Genomic DNA, 6,872 nt, shown 5'->3' with positions numbered 1-6,872 from the left:
TATGGACACCTTATCTTTGACAAAGGAGGCAAGAATATACAATGGAGAAAAGACAATCTCTTTAACAAGTGGTACTGGGAAAACTGGCCAACCACTTGGAAATGAATGAAACTAGAACACTTTCTAACACCATACACAGAAATAAACTCAAAATGGATTAAAGATCTAAATGTAATACCAGAAACTATAAAACTCCTAGAGGAGAACATAGGCAAAACACTCTCCAACACACATCACAGCAGGATCCTCTATGACCCACCTCCCAGAATATTGGAAATAAAAGCAAAAATAAACAAATGGGACCTAATTAAAATTAAAAGCTGCACCGGAATGGAAACTAAAAGCAAGGTGAAAAGACAGCCTTCAGAATGGGAGAAAATAATAGCAAATGAAACAATTGACAAACAACTAATCTCAAAAATATACAAGCAACTCCTACAACTCAATTCCAGAAAAATAAGCTACCCAATCAAGAAATGGACCAAATAACTAGACATTTCTCCAAAGAAGACATACAGATGGCTAACAAACACATGAAAAGATGTTCAACATCACTCATTATCAGAGAAATGCAAATCAAAACCACTATGAGGTACCATTTCACGCCAGTCAGAATGGCTGCGATTCAAAAGTCTACAAGCCATAAATGCTGGAGAGGATGTGGACAAAAGGGAACCCCTTACACTTTTGGTGGGAATGCAAACTAATACAGACAGTATGGAGAACAGTGTGAAGATTCCTTAAAAAACTGGAAACAGAACTGCCTTATGATCCAGCAATTCCACTGCTGGGCATACACACAGAGGAAACCAGAATTGAAAGAGACACTTGAACCCCAATGTTCATCGCAGCACTGTTTATAATAGCCAGGACATGGAAGCAACCTAGATGTCCATCAGCAGATGAATGGATAAGAAAGTGGTGGTACATATACACAATGGAGTATTACTCAGCCATTAAAAAGAATACAATTGAATCAGTTCTAATGAGGTGTATGAAACTAGAGCCGATTATACAGAGTGAAGTAAGCCAGAAAGACAAACACCAATACAGTATACTAACGCATATATATTGAATTTAGAAAGATGGTAACAAATACTATGTATATGAGACAGCAAAAGAGGCACTGATGTATAGAACAGTCTTTTGGCCTCTGTGGGAGAGGGAGAGGGTGGGATCATTTGGGAGAATGGCATTGAAACGTGTATAATATCAAATATAAAATGAGTCGCCAGTCCAAGTTTGATGCACGATACTGGATGCTTGGGGCTGGTGCACTGAGGCGACCCAGAGGGATGGCACAGGGAGGGAGGAGAGTTCAGGATGGGGAACACGTGTATACCTGTGGCGGATTCATGTTGATGTATGGCAAAATCAATACAATATTGTAAAGTTAAAAAATAAAATAAAATAAAAAAGAAATAAACCTGGATATTCTAAACAGAGAAAACTTTGTCTTCTCTATCTCCCATCACAAAAACTTGATTATTTTATGTGTTTGATCAGGAAGATACCAAGGAAGTTACATTTCCCTAGAGATATCATTAATCATTTTTTGTTTAAGAAATATGCTATATTTGGTTTAAAACTATTTATACACACTTTGCCACATCTAAGAAAACAATTTTTAAAAATATACTCTTTCAGCTCTTCATCCCATTCCCCAGTTGCTAGCTATATAACCCTGAATGATTCACTCTCACTTGAAATATGCCTGTCATTGAAAATAGTTATATCTTGGTAATATTTCATAACTTACATGTTAGCCATACATTTTATTATTCTGATCATATGGAAATGTATGCCTCGTAAACTTTTGTCAACAATTCTGAGATTTATTATGTGTTTGAAATTTATCAAATACTTACTCCTCATCTCTTAGGTGTGTTGATCTCAAAACTGGTCATCGTTTTTAGTCTGTGCTGTAGACAAAGAATAAAATGGCAAGTGCAAATAACAATTAGATGGAGAGAAATTTCATTGGTACCTACTTTCTTCTTGGAAATTTTATTTATTAATTTTATATACTAAGTTGCACATTTTAATAATATTTACAGTTTTAATTTTATTAAATTTTACTTATTATTTACACAATTTTAACAGCTTTCCTCAAATTCACTGCCTTATCACTAAAAATCCAACTTACCTTACTAGGTTTCCATAAACTTCATCTTTATATTTCTCTTGCTTTTCATTATGACACCTCATATAATTTTCTGAGTACATAGTTATGCATTTCTATCCATTCCTAAATCCTGCTTTTTTTTTTTTTTTTCCATTTTCACTTTAGCTGACCTACTCTTAGAGTCAAACCATGTAGAGGAAAACTGCTGTTTTCTTGTTGTATATTCAGGTCATCAGAATATTCTTGCTTATATTTTTTTAAGAACACAAATTGGAGAGGATGAGGATGGTGACAGATATCAAGGGAATGTAAATACCAGTAAGGACACCAAATAAGTATATTCCTGATGTCTCATATTCATATACATAAAAGTGGATCTCATTTGCCATGAAAGTAAATGAAACATTAATTAGAAATTTGAATTTGATTGAGTAAAATGGCAAAAGTGTACTAGTCCTATTTATTGATGATAGCTAGGGGTGTGTGTGTGTGTGTGTGTGTGTGTTTGTGTTAAATACAAAACATGAAGTGATGACATGTATTCAGGTCCTCTTAAGCAAAATAGAAAATGACTTCTATCATAATTCTTGTACAAAATAAAGGCTGGAAAAACGTTTCTATGCTTTAATAGTCTGCTTAATTTTCCTTGAATTTATTCACTTAAAATCAACCAACAATTAATATGATCACATATATTATTCAGTGGTGAAATTAGAAGGGAAACTTTGAATCAACTGTCCAGATACCCTGGAAATGCAAAGGATTGTTCTTCCTGGCATTAACCATTTTTATAACATGAAGGAGCAGTGCGTTCAGATCAGATCAGATCAGTCGCTCAGTATGTCTGACTCTTTGCGACCTCATGAATCGCAGCACGCCAGGCCTCCCTGTCCATCACCAACTCCCGGAGTTCACTCAGACTCACATCCATAGAGTAAATGATGTCATCTCACCGTCTCATCCTCTGTCGTCCCCTTCTCCTCCTGCCCCCAATCCCTCACAGCATCAGAATCTTTTCCAATGAGTCAACTCTTTGCATGAGGTGGCCAACGTACTGGAGTTTCAGCTTTAGCTCATTCCCTTCAAAGAAATCCCAGGGCTGATCTCCTTCAGAATGGACTGGTTGGATCTCCTTGCAGTCCAAGGGACTCTCAAGAGTCTTCTCCAACACCACAGTTCAAAAGCACCAATTCTTCGGCACTCAGCCTTCTTCACAGTCCAACTCTCACATCCATACATGACCACAGGAAAAACCATAGCCTTGACTAGACGAACCTTTGTTGCCAGGGTAATGTCTCTGCTTTTGAATATGCTATCTAGGTTGGTCATAACTTTCCTTCCAAGGAGTAAGCATCTTTTAATTTCATGGCTGCAGGCACCATCTGCAGTGATTTTGGAGCCCATAAAAATAAAGTCTGACACTGTTTCCACCGTTTCCCCATGTATTTCCCATGAAGTGGTGGGTCCAGATGCCATGATCTTCGTTTTCTGAATGTTGAGCTTTAAGCCAACTTTTTCACTCTCCACTTTCACTTTCATCAAGAGGCTTTTGAGTTCCTCTTCACTTTCTGCCATAAGGGTGGTGTCATCTGCATATCTGAGGTGATTGATATTTCTCCCAACAATCTTGATTCCAGCTTGTGTTTCTTCCAGTCCAGCGTTTCTCATGATGTACTCTGCATATAAGTTAAATAAACAGGGTGACAATATACAGCCTTGACGAACTCCTTTTCCTATTTGGAACCAGTCTGTAGTTCCATGTCCAGTTCTAACTGTTGCTTCCTGGCCTGCATACAAATTTCTCAAGAGGCAGATCAGGTGGTCTGGTATTCCCATCTCTTTCAGAATTTTCCACAGTTTATTGTGATCCACACAGTAAAAGGCTTTGGCATAGTCAATAAAGCAGAAATAGATGTTTTTCTGGAACTCTCTTGCTTTTTCCATGATACAGTGGATGTTGGCAATTTGATCTCTGGTTCCTCTGGCTTTTCTAAAACCAGCTTGAACATCAGGAAGTTCACAGTTCACATATTGCTGAAGCCTGGCTTGGAGAATTTTGAGCATTACTTTACTAGTGTGTGAGATGAGTGCAATTGTGCAGTAGTTTGAGCATTCTTTGGCATTGCCTTTCTTTGGGATTGGAATGAAAACTGACCTTTTCCAGTCCTGTGGCCACTGCTGAGTTTTCCAAATTTGCTGGCATATTGAGTGCAGCACTTTCACAGCATCATCTTTCAGGATTTGGAATAGCTCAACTGGAATTCCATCACCTCCACTAGCTTTGTTCGTAGTGATGCTTTCTAAGGCCCACTTGACTTCACATTCCAGGATGTCTGGCTCTAGGCCATTGATCACACCATCGTGATTATCTGGGCTGTGAAGATGTTTTTTGTACAGTTCTTCTGTGTATTCTTGCCATCTCTTCTTAATATCTTCTGCTTCTGTTAGGTCCATACCATTTCTGTCCTTTATCGAGCTCATGTTTGCATGAAATGTTCCTTTGGTATCTCTGATGTTCTTGATGAGATCCCTAGTCTTTCCCATTCTGTTGTTTTCCTCTATTTCTTTGCATTGACCACTGAAGAAGGCTTTCTTATCTCTTCTTGCTATTCTTTGGAACTCTGCATTCAGATGTTTATATCTTTCCTTTTCTCCTTTGCTTTTCGCTTCTCCTGTCTGAAATTTCAATTTGCTAACTCTACCTTAGACACTAGTTATCCCCCTTTTAATTTTCCAAATGGGAACATTGTTTTCTTCCTTTCCACTTTTTTTTTTCTCTATGTAGACTTCCTAAAGTAGAGGGCATTAATGGGAAATCACACAAGAGTGACAGTGTTTATCCTGGCAGGTTTGACCGATGACCCACAAATGAAAATAGTATTATTTATCTTCCTACTTCTCATCTACTTGTTAAGCATCATTGGTAACCTCACCATCATCACTCTCACTAAGGTGGATCCTCATCTCAAACCCCTGTATATTTTTTTCTTCAGAATTTTTCCTTTTTAGAATTATTCTTTACTACTACTGCTGCTGCTGCTGTGACCCCATAGACGGCAGGCCACCAGGCTTCCCTGTCCCTGGGATTCTCCAAGCAAGAACCCTGGAGTGGGTTGCCATTTCCTTCTCCAATTCATGAAAGTTAAAAGTGAAAGTGAAGTCACTTAGTTGTGTCCGACTCTTAGCAACCTCATGGACTGCAGCCTACCAAGCTCCTCCGTCCATGGGATTTTCCAGGCAAGAATACTGGAGTGGGGTGCCACTGCCTTCTCTGACTACAACTACTACTACTTCATGCATCCCTAAATTTCTAATTATTATGGAAATGGAGGACAAAACTATTTCCTATAATGGTTGTATTGCACAGTTGTTTTTTAGCTTATTACTTGGAGCATTTGAATTTTACTTGCTGGCAGCTATGTCCCATGACTGCTATGTTGCCATCTGTAAGCCCCTGAATTACACAGCCATCATGAACAGTAAAATCTGCACACTTCTTATCTTCTGTTGTTGGATTGCTGGCTTTTTGATCATCTTTGTACCTCTCCTTTTAACCCTAAACCTTGCCTTTTTTGCTTCCAACATTGTTGATCATTTCATGTGTGACCCAGCTACCTTCCTGCAGATCTCCTGCTCAGACACACAGCTCACTGAGACAATGGGATTCCTTTCTGCTTTGATGACTCTTGTGGTCCCATTATCAATGGTATCCACATCATGTACCTATATTGCATTAACAATTCTGAAAATCCCTTCAACTAATGACAGGAAAAAAGCTTTTTTAACATGTTCTTCTCACATGATTGTGATATTCTTTTCTAATCATAGCTGCATCCTCATGTATGTTAAACCATCAGTCAAAGAGAATCTTTTCAAAAGTGAATAGCACTACTCAGTACCTCTATTGCCCCACTTTTGAGTCCTTTCATCTATAGCTTACAGAACCAACAAGTGAAAAAAGCCTTCATGAATATAATACACACAGTTGTTTCTTTTTCAAACAATTGAATATGTTATTTCATGATGTATTAAGGAAATAAATGAAGGTGTCGATAATAATAATAATAATAGTGTATATAATTGTAGTTTACTCCCTTTTATTACATTTGACAATCATCCTTCTCTCTTTTCACTGTTATTTTTACAAAAGCCTTGTTTCAATGAAGCTAATTTTCTTCATGTTCTTCAATAGAAACTTTTTTCTCATCTCTTCCTTTTCCTCTGATTATATGAAAGTAGTTATCCCAGTTCTCAAAGTGTTTCTTTTCTCTTTGAGTTTTAGTTATCAGGAATATAAACTAGTTTTATGTAAGTTATATTTAATGTAGCAAGCAATGTAAATATTATATTACATTTGTATTTAGGTTCAGTTCAATTCAGTTCAGTCACTCAGTCGTGTCTGACTCTTGGCGACCCCATGAACTGCAGCATGTCAGGCTTCCCTGCTGCTGCTGCTATGTTGCTTTAGTCGTGTCAGACTCTGTGCGACCCCATAGATGGCAGCCCACCAGGCTACCCCGTCCCTGGGATTCTCCAGGCAAGAACACTGGAGTGGCTTGCATTTCTTTCTCCAATGCATGAAAATGAAAAGTGAAAGTGAAGTCGCCTAGTCCTGCTGGAGTTTAGCGACCCCATGGACTGCAGCCTACCAGACTCCTTCATCCATGGGATTTTCTAGGCAAAAGTACTGGAGTGGGGTGCCATTGCCTTTCCATCACCAATACCCGAGTTTACTCAAACTCATGTC

The 6,872-nt window shown here is 38.1% G+C and overlaps 1 pseudogene; it reads left to right on the top strand.

Annotated features, from left to right (window-relative positions):
* The first annotated feature begins 5,309 nt into the window (after window positions 1–5,309).
* Window positions 5,310–6,133, top strand: LOC133248717 (olfactory receptor 6C3-like; annotated as a pseudogene).
* The last annotated feature ends 739 nt before the right edge of the window (window positions 6,134–6,872 follow it).

The sequence above is a fragment of the Bos javanicus genome, chromosome 5, assembly GCF_032452875.1.
Source record: "Bos javanicus breed banteng chromosome 5, ARS-OSU_banteng_1.0, whole genome shotgun sequence".
Classification (NCBI taxonomy): domain Eukaryota; kingdom Metazoa; phylum Chordata; class Mammalia; order Artiodactyla; family Bovidae; genus Bos; species Bos javanicus.
Note: the sequence above shows the minus strand (reverse complement) of the source record. Positions and strands in the feature narration are given on the sequence as shown.